This window comes from Furipterus horrens, unplaced genomic scaffold (genome assembly GCF_987537825.1).
Source record: "Furipterus horrens unplaced genomic scaffold, mFurHor1.1.pri manual_scaffold_13, whole genome shotgun sequence".
Lineage (NCBI taxonomy): Eukaryota > Metazoa > Chordata > Mammalia > Chiroptera > Furipteridae > Furipterus > Furipterus horrens.
Genome location: NW_028327183.1, coordinates 55,420,798 through 55,434,761, shown reverse-complemented (window position 1 = coordinate 55,434,761; position 13,964 = coordinate 55,420,798). Strand labels below are relative to the sequence as shown.

The 13,964-nt window shown below is 49.2% G+C and overlaps 1 pseudogene; it reads right to left on the bottom strand.

Annotated features, from left to right (window-relative positions):
* Positions 1-3,951: 3,951 nt before the first annotated feature.
* Positions 3,952-7,086, bottom strand: LOC149995445 (leukocyte immunoglobulin-like receptor subfamily A member 5; annotated as a pseudogene).
* Between the last annotated feature and the right edge of the window lie 6,878 nt (positions 7,087-13,964).

Sequence of the window (13,964 nt, the reverse complement as noted above, 5' to 3'; positions counted from 1 at the left end):
GTTAATAATAAAAACCATTCTCAGAAGGCATATGATATTTGACTTCCACCTAATATTTATTACGCCTAGTATCACTTGCATATTTGTTATAGTTTATATCTTTAATAACATGAAAACTATGAAATTGCAAACATATCAAAAATCAATTGTAAGTTTAATTATTTGAATATCACTTATACCTATTTACATTTGTGAAGTTTAAAAAACTTTTTTATTGTTGTCAATTTCCCTTCATTGTCTTTGTACTCTGCTACAAAAAGAAAGTCATTAACTGGGCAGTTTGATACTGTGTTTTCAGCTGAGAAGAAAACTTTCAGAGTCTTGTTTCAGCTGAAATCATTTCTTGTGTATTAGTCAAAACCGAGTTCTTTGTCCCTCTATGGAGGAGGGAGAGAGAGAGAGAGAGAGAGAGAGAGAGAGAGAGAGAGAAGGAGGAGAGCAGAGCAAATAAGGGGAATATAAGAAGGAGAAGAAAAGAGACGGGAAGGGAAGAGAGGAGCTTGGTCAAGTTGTTGTAACAAATTACAAATAACTAGGTGGCTTTGGAAAAGAGAAATTTATTTTATTTTTTTCCAGAAAAAAGGCCATAGATGATTCTCAGATGGCGATATATAGATAAATTGATTGAAACATAGGTAAAAAGAGAGAAAAAGCACCTGAGAGTTAGAGATACAGAGAGAGAGAGAGAAATGGATATATAAATACATAGATTCACAAACTCTGTGATATTTTCAGTCATCAGATCACATGACATTTGTCTGCTGTGAGTTATATTTTTTACATCAAGAATGCAGACAGACACTTCTGGCCAAAATAGAGGCATAAACAGACACGCTGTGTCTCCCTCCACAAATCAGAAGGAACACAACTACCTCAGAACTAGAGACAACCAGAAGTTCCAGAAAATCAAGCTGCATGGATGTCCAACAGACAAAGATATCAAGAAGAAATACTCAACAAGACAGGCAGGAGAAGCAGAGCCGGGGTGGAGAGGATGCGGTGTGGTGGCGGCAGTGGCAGGCCAGTGGAAAGCGCAGTCAGGAGGGACACCTGGGGAGCGTTTCCAGCTCCTCCCTGGACCTCACAGCTCAAGGTCCCAGCTCCTGGGAGAGTCAAGCCTCATTGCTCCTGACTGTGCAGACCAGTGGGGGTTGGGGCAGAGGCACAAACTGCCTGTCTCAGCAGAATCCACTTGTTTAAAGAGCCCCCATGGTCCTAGAACATCCACAGACCCACCTCATCTGGGAACGACAGCCAGGCCAGCAGCTAGAGGGGCGCCCATTCCGGAGCGGTAGTGGAAGAGGTGTCTGGAATAGGGGCGAGTGCTGGGCCGGTGATATTGTTCCCTCGCAAATCCCATCCCCACATACAGCGCCACAGCGTGGTGAAACAGATCGCCCTGTACTGAAGAATACCTAAGGCTCCGCCCCTTACAATGTAACAGGAGCGACAGCTCTACCTGGGATGCGGAGGCAAACAAACACAGGAACCTCTCAGAATGAGGAGACAGAGAAGTATGACCCAAAATGGGAAATGGATCAAGGCTCCAGTGGGAGACCTAAGCGGCAAGAAGATAACCAACCTAAGAAACGAGGATATAGCCAACCTAATAGACCCAGAATTCAAAACACTGGTGATAAAGTAGCTCACAGACTTGACAGATATGCTTGAGTACAGCAGACACATAAGGGAAGAAGTGAAAGCTATGCTAAGTGAAACGAAGGAAAATCTACACAAAACCAATGATGAAGGGAAGGAAACGGGTTTAAATCAACAATTTGGAACATAAGGAAGAAAAGAACTGTCAGCCAGTATAGAATGAGGAAGTAAGAATTGAAAAACTTGAGGAAAGCTTCCCCAAATCTTGTGGAGGATGGACATACGGGTCTGGGAAGCATGGAGGGTCCCGGGCGGGCTGGACCCAGAGGGGACCACACCAGGACACATCATGATTGAGATGCCAAAGGTGAAAGGTAAAGACAGAGTCCTGGGGGAAGCAAGAGAGAGGCGGAGAGTTGCATACAGGGGGTGCCCATAGGACTATCAGCTGATTTCTCAGAGGACACTTTGCAGGCAGGAAGAAAATGGCAAGCAGTATTCAATGTGATGAAAGGCAATCTGCAACCAGAACTACTGTATTCAGCAAGGCTATCATTTGGAATGGAAGGGCAGATGAAGTGCTTCCCAGAAAAGGTGAAGCTAAAGGAGCTCATCATCACCAAGCCATTATTATATGAAATGTCAAAGGGACTTACTTAAGAAAAAGAAGATCAAAACTATGAACACTGAAATGACAACAAACTCACAACTATCAACAACTGAGTCTAAAAAATAAAAACAAAATCCAACTAAGAAAACCAGAATAGGAACAGAATCATAGGTGTGGGGATCATTTGGAGGGTTATCGGCTGGGAGGGGGAAGGGCATAAATGGGGAAATGGTGCAGAGATTAAGAACCATAATCGATTAGTACAAAATAGACAAGGGGAAGTTAAGAATAATATAGGAAATGGTGAAGCCAAAGAAGTTATATGCATGACCCATGGACATGAACTAAGGGGGGTGGCATTGCTGGAAAGAAGGGGGTACTGGGCAGAGGGGAGCTAAGGGGAAAAATTGGAACTACTGCAACAATATAATCAATAAAATATACTTAAAAAAAGATATCACATGATTGCCACTCATTTTTTGTGGTGAGAACATCTCAGATGCACCTCCCTAAGCCACTCTCCAGTACATAACACAGCATAGCTCAGTGTAACCACCAGGCTGTCCGTTAGACACCCCGGGAATTGTTAGCCTTATGACTGGAAGCCGATGCCCTTTGCCCACCGTCTCCTTGTCCTGCACTCTGCTTGGTGAGCACCGTGCCACTCCCTGTGTCTACAGATCGGCTTCTAGAGATCCCACATGTACGTGAGATCAGTCAGGATTTCTCTTTCTCTGTGCAATCAAGCTGGGTTAACAAATGCCCTTCAGGTCCATTCACGTTGCCTCAAATGGCAGGACTTTTTGTTTATTTTTACTGTGACACTCTTACCGATGTCTCCATTTCAACCACCCCCCCCTTGCCCGCCTCCACCCAGCCCCCGCTCCCTTCCCTCTGGCCGTCACCGCCCTGCCGACAGTGTCTGTGGGTCATGCAGGCGTGTTCCTGGACTGATCCCTCCACCTTCTTTCATCCGGTCTCCTCCTCCATCCCCTCTGAGCTCTGTCTGTCTGCTCCAAGTGTCCTGCCTCTGTTTCTACTTGTTCTTCTTTCTCATGGTTGAGTAAAATTCCATTTTATTTATATTCAGACTTTGGAATATTCCACATATCCTATCATTCTTAAACATGGTAACATTTTAAGGTGACACCCCCACTAGGCTGTCCCTTCAAACACCAAGGGAGGACAGTTTTGGGGAAAGCACATGCGGCATCTGAAGAAGACGGGGAGCACGGGGGGCCCAGAGAAGGCAGGAGGCAGTGGTTTGGATTCATCTCTCAGGGTCGTCTCTACTTTTCCCCGTTTATTTACTTGTGGCTCACAGGCGACTCCTGTGATCTGAGATGAAGACCCCATGACATGCATCGGGTCATGTGGTGGTTAGAAATTAAGGACACTTTATCATCTACAAGTGGAAGAGGGCATGAGGTTTTAGATGTGTGGACCCAGACAGCCATGCGGGTGGACCTGGGTGTCACAGGGTTGAGGAAAGAAGGGGGGGTCATTACAGAGAGTCAACAAAGAAAGTCAGCAAAGACCAAGGGAGAGAAAACACACATTTACTGTAGCAGAGTCCTGTACAGGGGTCCACACACACCCCATGCACCCAAACCGTGTTTCCTCTCCCAGACAGATTCACAGACAGTTGCCCAGCTGTGGCCCAGACTGTCCTCCACCACGTCCCAGGTGATCAGATGACCTCCATCCTCCCCCACTCTGAACGGTGCCCGTCCCCTCTGTGTTCACGTCCTGGGTGCAGCGTGGGCCCTCCTCTCGCTGTCTCAAGCCTGAAACAGAAGCACCCCGAGGGCCACCAGGACCAGACCAGCCACGCCCATGCGGATGAGGTTCTCCACCGTGTAGTCCTGGGGGTGGGAGGCTAGGGATTGTGGGGAAACAGGTCACAGAAATAAGAAAGATAGAAGTCACCCCCGAATCATGGTTGTCCTCCCAGGGCACCTGCGTCCCTCTGACAGGACCTGACCCTCTGCCCCAGCCCCGTCACTGAGGATTTCCCCTGATCCCCACTCCTGGCACCTGGGCTGTTCTGTGATGGGCTGATGGTGCCGGCTGCTCCTGAGAATCATGAATGACGGGGTGAGTGAGGACTTGGGGGGACCGCAGGCCTTCCTCCTGGGGTCTGTGCTCTCCAATGCCCCACCTCTCAAATTACAACCTTTCCACGGTCCTTCCATGAGCTCCGTCCCATCTCTGCCAGGTTCCCTGTCCCCTCCTTGGGTGATCTCAGCCTCTGGTGTGTGAACGTGCCTGGATTCACTTTGGAGCCGCTAATGTCCCACAGAGGCCAAGGGTGGTAAGGAAGATGGTCACCATATGGAAATGGTTGTGTCCTTTGTGTGAGGCAGACCCCATCCTCTTCCTTCCCTCCAGCTCAGAGACCCCACTAACTCAGCAGCTGATGTCCCAGGGTCCATGGGGGAGGAATTGCTGTTGGGATTCCTGAATATCCTCCTCAGTGGAGTCCCCAAAACTCCCCAATTATTACTGTTTCAGACCCTGGAGAGACAGAGCCCTGCGCAGTGTGAGCTTAGGAAGGACAGAGTTAGGGTCTCCTCACCTGACACCGGGATCTTCAGGGGGCACTGGGCATTGACAGGATGTAGGGGGAAGTGCTGAGTGAGCTGTAGCACCTGTAGGTGCCCCCGTGGGCTGAGGTCACAGAGCTCATGAAGAATTGGGCCTACGTCTACCCAGTTCAGTAGTTTATCTAACATGGGGGAGGGGAACGGGCTGATATTTCATGGACAGAAAGTGACTCCCGGGCTCCGTGACTGACACAGCAGGGCCGTGTTCTCTCCTGAACCACCGCTGGGCCCGGCTGCACTGAGAGAGAGGGGCTGTCAGGGGTTCATTCTAGAGAGAGGGGGCAGGCTAGGCTGGGACACTGCCTTCCTGAGCTTGTGAGGTCCCTGATGTCAGCTAATGTCACTGCAGTCCGTGAGCAGGAGGGAAGCAGGATGAACAGACATGAACCCAACCCTCAGAGCAGAGAAGGGAGCCCTGTCCCCGCCGTGGGAGCTGAAGAGCGAGGACCAGAACGAGGACCCACCAGCCCCCCACAAAGTCTCTCACTTACCGCTCTGCTGACCTGAATCTGTTGTGGGGGGTCCTCCATCCTCAGAGCTGCCTGAAAATTCAAGTTGGGGGTGAGGAGTGGGCGCTGCCTTCTCCCCTCCGGAGCCTGGCTCCTCTCCCAGCCTGGGCCCCACATGTCCCTCTGCCATGCCCCCCCTTTCCTGTCACCTGCAGCCTCAGAGCCCTGGGGGCGTGTTGCTCCCAGCATCTCTGCCTGACTCTCTGCCCTGGGGACACAGCCTGTCCCTGAGTGTCCGGGGGACCCAAGACCCCTGATGGACCCTCAGAGCTCATAGGGCTGCTCTCTGCTCCCTCTGAGCAGAGGTCTCAGTGACGCACGAGCTGAGGGGATGGGTCCTGTGGTGGGGGGCAGGGGCCCCAAGGGGGTCCTGGGAAGGGGGACAGAAGTGGGCGAGGGTCAGAGACTAACCCTGGAGCTGTCATCAGACCCTTTCCTCCATCAGCTGTGTGGGACACAAGACACTCCCCCTGCCCACCTGTCACCTCTGATCCCAGGGGAGGGGGAGGAGAGGCAGGACAGGGAGGGTCTCTCCGGGCACATCTCTGCTAAGTGACCATCACTTAGACCCCTCAGTCCCCTCCAACCTCAGATGTCTCCTGGAGACACCACCCTGTGTTGACAGCTCAGAAAGGATGGGGTCAGGGGCCCTCACCTGAGACCTAGAGCTCCAGGGTGTCACTGGGCAGTGACCACACCTGGGGGGTTTTCCTGTAACAGCCGTAGCATCTGAACGTCCACCTGCGGCCGGGGGTCACGGGGCCCACAGGGAACAGGGCCTGCACCTGCTCACTGGGGTGTCTCTGTGAGTTCAGGGTCCAGGAGAGCTTGTCCTCTCCTTCCTTAGTCAGAATGAACCTGCCAAATCCCCCCCATGAGACACACTCGAGGGTCACGTTCCCTCCTGAGGTCACGACAGGGCTGGGCAGGGCTGAGAGGCTGGGTTTGCTGTTGTAGGATCCTAGGGGAGAAGGAGGCAGCGTGTTAAATGTGGCTCACACCTCCCTCACGTCCCCCAGGGCTGGGCTGTGAGGGGGAGACGCCCTGAGAGCACCCCCTTCCTGAGGGCAGAGCCTGAGGCTGGGACCCCTGAGTGTCCTCTCACCTGTCACCACCAGCTCTAGGGGGTCACTGTGCTCTGACCGGCCAGCGGGACTGAGGTAGTAACAGCGATAGCTCCCTGCATGTACCTCTGTCATGTATGTGATGGAGAACTTGGCCTTGTTCTTGGGATCTAGTGGCTTCTCTCTGACCCAGGGCACTGGGCTTCCCTCTTTGTCCACACGATCCTCCTCAGCCTCCAGGGTCCCCTGACACCAGATGGTCACGGGGCTCTCCCTAGGGATCACAGGGCCTGGCTCAGCCCACATGATGGGTTTGGGGCTGGTCCCTGGAAGGAACCAGAGGCTGGGTCAGAAGTCATTTTCCAACCCCAGCGCCCAGCTATCGGCCCTGAGCAGCTCAGACGTTCTTCTCCGTCAGCCCAGACCTGCTGTTCTCCACCACCAGCCTCCCAGGGGCGGCCCCATGTCCCAGTGAGGACAGGGACCTGGGAAACCTGGGGATACTCACCTGCCTGCACTGTGGTCCTCAGTCCCACGCTCAGCCCTGGAAGAGAGGCGCTGTGACAGACCTGCCCTGAATCCTGAGCAGGACCCTCCTCCCCGTGAGCCCCGAGTCCTGGGTCCTGGCAGAGCAGGGCTCCCCCTCCCCCTCCTCACATCTCACCCAGGCAGAGCAGGGCCGTGAGGGTGGGGGACATGCTGTCTCTCCTCAGTGAGCCCCGCTGTGCAGAAGGAAGAGGACCCGGTGTCCTCAGGGTAGACAGACGCACGGGGTGTGGCCACTGGGAGGCTGGCCCTCCCTGTCATAGGGTGTCACGTCAGCAGCCTCTCAGGAAGGGGAACAGGGTCTCCCCAGGAACCTGGCCCTGATTCTCATGATGGAGCCTGAAACAAACCCCAAGTCTCCTGAGATGCCCCTTGCAAGTGAGGTACCACAGGGCATGTCTTTCCAGGTCAGAGCCTCCCCCATGGGGCCCCCGCCCCCACAGTTTTCCATGAGCACCTGCCTGCGGGTTTTTCCCATGGACAATGTTCACCCAGGCCCTGCAGGTGCTTCAGGAAGACGTGGTCCCTGTTCCTGCAGAGCTCAGACCACAGAGACATATCACCCTCTCGCTGTGCAGGCAGATCCAGTGTCACCGTGACCATGAGCACCAAGGGCACATGCAGGGAAGGCGGGGAAGGAAACGCACCCCTTCCCCTGGCCCCAGAGTGTGGCTTCTCTTCTACCCCAGCCCCTCATGAACTTCTCCTTTTTCTTGGCAACAGCGTCCACCCACTCCTTCCAGGAAACCAGCCTGACTCACTCCTGCTCCTCCGAGCCCATTCTCTGGGCAGAGCTGTCCCCACACCCTGCGTTCTGCCCTCCGGTCTTCAGCCCCTGAGTACAATGAATGGGTTAATGCGCTCATGTTGGTGACAAAGCTCATTCTTAGTTAAATGCTCCTCCACCGTCCACTGCCCTTGTGTTATTGAGCAGTAATACTCAGTCTCTGGGCCTCAGTTTCACCACCTGCAATGTGTTGTCATGAACCCCCACTCCTCAGAGCGGCTGTGAGTAGCTGTGCCTGGGACATGGAGGGACCCGTCCTTGCTGATTTCCTGATCTGATGAAGATATGTGGGCTGAGAAATGAGAGGGTCAAGGTACCTGACTCTACAGTCAGGGTGGATGGTGGACAGGCCCCCTCAAGAGCCCCCAAGTGCTCCTAATTTCTGAAATACACACCAGGCTCAATGCAGAAAAGGAGAAGTAAAAGTTCCCTGTATCACAGGCACCTACCATAAATAAAACAGGCCAAAAGTGAGTGGCCGCCAATGCCTGGCATGAGCAGTGGTCATCCGATGGGGGGCTCCACTATGTGGTCGGAAAAGATTCTGCCGGGTACTCCCACGCAGGGAGGGGACTTAGGGCAAGAAGGTAGTTGGAAGAAGTGTTTCCCCTCCCCAGCTTTGGGGGTTGACGCTGGGATATCTGTGCCCACTGACGGCCCATGGTCAGAACTGAGCCATGTCCCCTGTGTGTGTGAAGCTGAGTCAATCCAGTGTCATCTGACATGGGTGTCTGGGCAGGCTTGTGTGAGGCTCACATTGGAGCCATCTTTTCTTTCCATTTTTTAAAAAATATTTTATTTATTAATTTTCAGAGAGAGGGGAAGGGAGGGAAAAGGAAAGGGAGAGAAATATAAATGTGTGGTTGCCTCTCACATGCCCCCAACTGGGGACCCAGCCTGAAACCCAGGCATGTGTCCTGACTGGGAATCAAACTTGTGACCCTTTGATTCACAGGACAGCACTCAATCCACTGAGCCACGCCAGCCAGGGCTGGAACCATCTTTTCCAGGCACAACATGGTCAGATGCTAAGTTTGGGGAGCGCGCACCACGGGGTGGGGCACGTTAGCCCTTTCAGGTCTGAATATCAGGACAGCAAACTCTCTGTAGACAACTGGGCATGTGGGAGGTTCATTTCCAACAGGAATGGACATCAAGAAGAAACCCTCCAAATGACACCTACTGGTGTGAAAGACTGTCTACAGAGTCATTAATGGGACTCAGATTTCTGAGAAAACACTAGGAGTATATGGAACTCATTTTAACGTAAGAATGTTTAAATATCTGGGAAAAATAGAGAGATCCAAGATGGTGGAGGAGTAAGTGAAAGCTACACTAACCTCCTCCCAGGACCAGTCTGGATTTACAACTTCATTGTGGAGAAGTCATCTGGAATAACCAACTGAACAATAGCTGGAGAGAACTCATAACCACGGGGAGACAGAAAATGCCGCTACGTCACAACGTGACCAGTAGGGAGTGCGGAGATGAGAAATCACTGAATGGGCTCCCACGGTGGCAGCTGAAGGGACTGAGAAACAGCTCAGCAGCTGGGAGTTGCCCCTGAGAAGGGCAGGGTCTAAACCCGCAGCTGGGCTTCCCAACCTACAGCAAGAGAGTGGAAAGTAAAATAGTATCCAGCTGTGAAAAGCAAAAAACCACAGGATTTCTTGCTAGCTGGAAAGAGCTGGAGAAAAAGAGTTCTTAAGCGGATCCTGTACAAAAATATTTTGGCCCCCACTTACCCTGGGCTCAAACAGCGGGAAGGCAGAGAGGACCAGATCCCAGTGCTGACTCATTCCCAGTACTGCAGGCAGATCATTCCCCTCTGAGTGGCGTCAGCCTGAGGGGAAGCAAAGGCCCTGCCTACAGGAATTAAGTTGCCACACCCTCGGTCCTTAAACCTGATGGCAAATCACAGATTGAATAGATTAACAAGTAAAGAAGTCAGACAAAGGCAGTAGGTCCCTGGAAGTCTCCAACAGGCTGCCTAGGGCCAGACTGGTACACGATCTGACGCCACCAGGGGCAGATCCAGGAAGTGCAGATCAATCTGAGAAGCAGCAACAAACAATAAGAGTCACAAAAATGGGGAGACAGAGAAACAACCCCCCCATCAAAAGGAAAGGAAGAATCCCCAGAAAGAGTGCTAAATGAAATAGAGGAAAGCAAACTATCAGAGATGGAATTCAAAACAGGTATTATGGGGAAGATCAACAAGCTCAGCGAGCTCAAGAAAAACTACAAAGAACTCCAGGGAAACTACAAGGAATTTACAGAGCATTACACCAGCATGAAGAAGGAATAGAAGCTTTCAATAAGATCCAGGAACAAATGAAGAATACAATTTCTGAACTGAAGAACAAAGTAGAAGGAATTAAAAGCAGGCTAGAGGAAGCAGGAGATCAGATCAGCGAGCTGGAGGACAACGTAGACAAAAATTCCCAGACAGTGCAACAAAACGAAAATAGACTGAAAAAGAATGAAGAGGTTTTAAGAGAGCTGCAGGACAGCATAAAACATAATAATATCTGTATCATAGAAATCAGAAGGAGAAGAAGAGGAGCAAGGGATAGAAAACCTTTTTGAAAAAGTAATGACAGAAAACTTCCCTAACTTGACGAGAGGAAAAATCATGCAAGTCCAGGAAGCACAGAGGATCCCAATGAAGGTGAACTCCAAGACACATCCTAAGTAAAATGACAACATTGAAAGACGAAGAGAGAATAATAAAAGCAGCAAGAGAGAAACAGCTAATAACATACAAGGGAGCTCCAATAAGGCTACCATTAGATTTCTCAACAGAAACACTACAAGCCAGAAGAGAATGGCAAAATATATTTCAAGCAATGAAAAACAAAGGCCTACAACCAAGACTACTCTACCCAGCAAGGCTCTCATTCAAAATGAAAGGTGAAATAAAGAGTTTCCAAGACAAAAGAAGGCTAAAAGAATACGTCTCCACGAAGCCAGCATTGCAAGAGATGCTAAAGGTTCTGCTTTAAGAAGATGAAGAAACAAAGAGAGACAGAGAGGAACACAAGTACAAAGGGGAAAAATGACAATGAATAAGTACCTATCAATATTAACAAAAGAACTTATGCATCCCTATGTTCCCAGCAGTACTATTTACAATAGCCAAGTGATGGAAACAACCTAAGTGCCCGTCTGTACATGAGTGGATCAAAAAACTGTGGTCCTTTTATGCAATGGAGTACTATGTAGCAGAAAGAAAGAAGGAACTCCTACTATCTGCAACAACATGGATGGAACTAGAGAGAATTATGCTTAATGAAATAAGCCAGGCAACAAAAGAAAAATACCATATGATATCACCTAATGCAGAAAACTGAGGAACAACACAAACAAGTGAGCAAAATTGAACCAGAGGTATGTAAACAAGGAATAAATTAACAGTAACAAGGGGTATTGGGGGAGGGAGAGACGGGGGTAAGAAGGGGAAGGGTCTAGTCAAAGAATGTGTATGAATGACCCATGTACATGGACAATGGGGTGGGGATTGACTGTGGGAGAAGGAGTGCGCTGGGTGAGGGGAAGCAATGGGGAAAAAAGTGAGACAACTGTAATGGAAAAACAAACAAAAATGTTTAGTAGAAAAAAAATGAAAGCAAAATAAACAAATAAATGAGCCAGCAACCCCCCCCTCCAAAAAAACTTCACACATAGGAAAGTGAACAAAAGAAAATGTAAAGTATGGGAATGCAGGTTCAGTGAATATTAGAAGGACAAGTATTTTCCTTCACACTGTATATTTTCTCCATACCTGATCCCTCCAAAATTTGGCATTCTGAAGTAAGTAATGACATAAGGTTCTTTGCATAAAACTAATAAGAAAGGTTGCTAATAGAGGTTTTGTCGACCATGACTCTGACTGGAATGTCATGCCTGAAGGAGACATGCCTGGGCTCTGGTTGTTACCAAAAAGTCCTGAGGAACTGGGATTGACTTTTGAAGGTAATAAAAGCCCATGAGAAGAAAAGGCCTGGTGCCTTGGTTGTTTGTGAGGTCCATGGTAATCTTTCCAGGGAAGGAATGAAAGTTGCTTTCCTGAAAGATAGCTAGAAGAAACCTTAAGGCACAATGGAAAACGTGAAGGACTTGGAAAAGACAGGTGTTTACAGGCAAGGCTGAATGGCAGGTATGTGGCTCAGTTTCTGTGCCCTGAGGGCAGACTGAAGGTCACCCTAAAGGTTCCTTGTGTAAGTTCCAGCAAAGCAGAACTAAATATCATATGTGATCATCTGCTGCTCCTGTTGTGTTTATGCAAACAAACAGGATAAATTAAAAATGAACTTAATGCAGTCCCTTTAATGACAAGGAGGGTAATCTTAAGGAGAAAAATCATGACTCAAAGAAAATCACAATGCTCAGTGGTAGACTATAAACTAGTGCAGCTAACTATCTTTAAACTTTATTTTTATTTAGTTTGTTTTCATTTGAAAGTTAAACTAGATCTGTGACATCATCAAAGATGCTTAATTTACAGGCAAGAATGTCAAATGTTTTGCAACTGGATGTCTTCCCAGGGGGGAAAAAATAAAAAAGAAGTCACCAAATGGAAGTCACGAAAATCATTGAGCAGACCTTCTAACACTGCACTATATTTAACCCCTAAACAGATTACACGGGGCTCTATTCCTTCTTTTTTAAAAAAAAGATTGTATTTACTTATATTTAGAGTAGAGGAAAAGAGGGAAAGAAACATTAATACGTGGCTATCTGTTGCACGCCCCCAACTGGGGACGTGGTCTGTAACCCAGGCATGTGCCCTGATTGGATATCGAACTGGCAACCTTTTGGTTCACAGGCCGGTGCTCAATCCACTGAGCCACACCAGCCGGTGCCATTCCATCCTTTTATTGATAGTGTTTCTCCTGGTATGCTGACCTGCTGGATGAATGATGTCCCTTTTTGAATGTTGTGGAATGGAATGACCCTGCGTGCCTTCTTTTGAGAATCTTTTCTTATCGACCCGCCACCACGTTTGAAGATTGACATGCATTGTTCTTGATGATTTAATATGTGCTTTTGCACTGCCCTGGGGTAGCCCCTGGTGAGCACATACCTCCCATCCTTCTTTTTCAGTCATGGGGTTTTGTGATGTGTGCTTGCTTCATAACATGAGTCACGCCGGTCAACGTTGCTGTGGGAGGAACTCACGCCTGCATACACATTTTCGCCAGCACGTAGACGCTGTGGTCACAACTCTACATTTCCTCTTTTTCACTGGGTAATTCCAACGTACTCCCCCAATTGGCTGAAGTGATTTTCACCTCCCCCACAAGTGCACGTGAGTTCTGAGTCCATCTATCGCCAGATCTGATATGTTTTCTTTTGCCTCTTGCAGGAATGTTCTGGGGTTATGCTGTCACAGTTTTACTGACATGGCGCCATCCCACTGCGGTAGGAATTAGCATTATCTCTAAAAGATTATAGATACGGGTCAACACAGGGTGCACGGAGAGGTGTGGGGCAGGCAGCTTACTCAGTGGTGACAATAATTCTGTAGTCTCCCAACTATGCATTCGGTGGAGTCTCATTGACATTATGGGTTGGCCATAAGGAGGGAATTTACATTGCAGAAATTGGCAAATGACACAAGTTGGAGCACCCTATGGCATGTTTCTTCAGGGCAGCACACACCAGGTGGTTCGTTCAAACACCCACAGGTCGATGCCAGGTTAGAACAGTTCTGGGGAGATGGCACACGAGGCAGCTGATGAAGATGGGGAGGACGGGGTAGGGGAGGGAGAGGGTGGTAGGCATTGGATTTATAGTTCCCAGGTTTGTATCTGGTTTAGTTAATTTAATCATTTCTTGAAACCAGGTTAACTTCCATGAACTGAAGAGAAGAAGATGCAACAATAATTATCTGCTAAAGGAGACTTCTGGCCAAGATGGAGACTTAGATAGATCTGTGTGTCTCCCTCCACAATGAAGAAGGAACACAACTACCTCAAAACTAGAGACAACCAGAAGTTCCAGAAAATCAAGCTACACAGAAGTTCAACAAAAAAAGATATAAAGAAGAAATACTCATCCAGACAGGTAGGAGGGGTGGAGCCAGGGTGGAGAGGATGCGGTGTGGTCACAGCAGCAATGGCGGCAGCGACGGGCTGGCGGACAGTGGAGTCACGCCTTTTAAAAAGTCGTGAGGGTGGAGGAGAGCAAAGGGAAAAAAAATGGGACTTCTGTAACAACATAATCAATAAAATATACTTA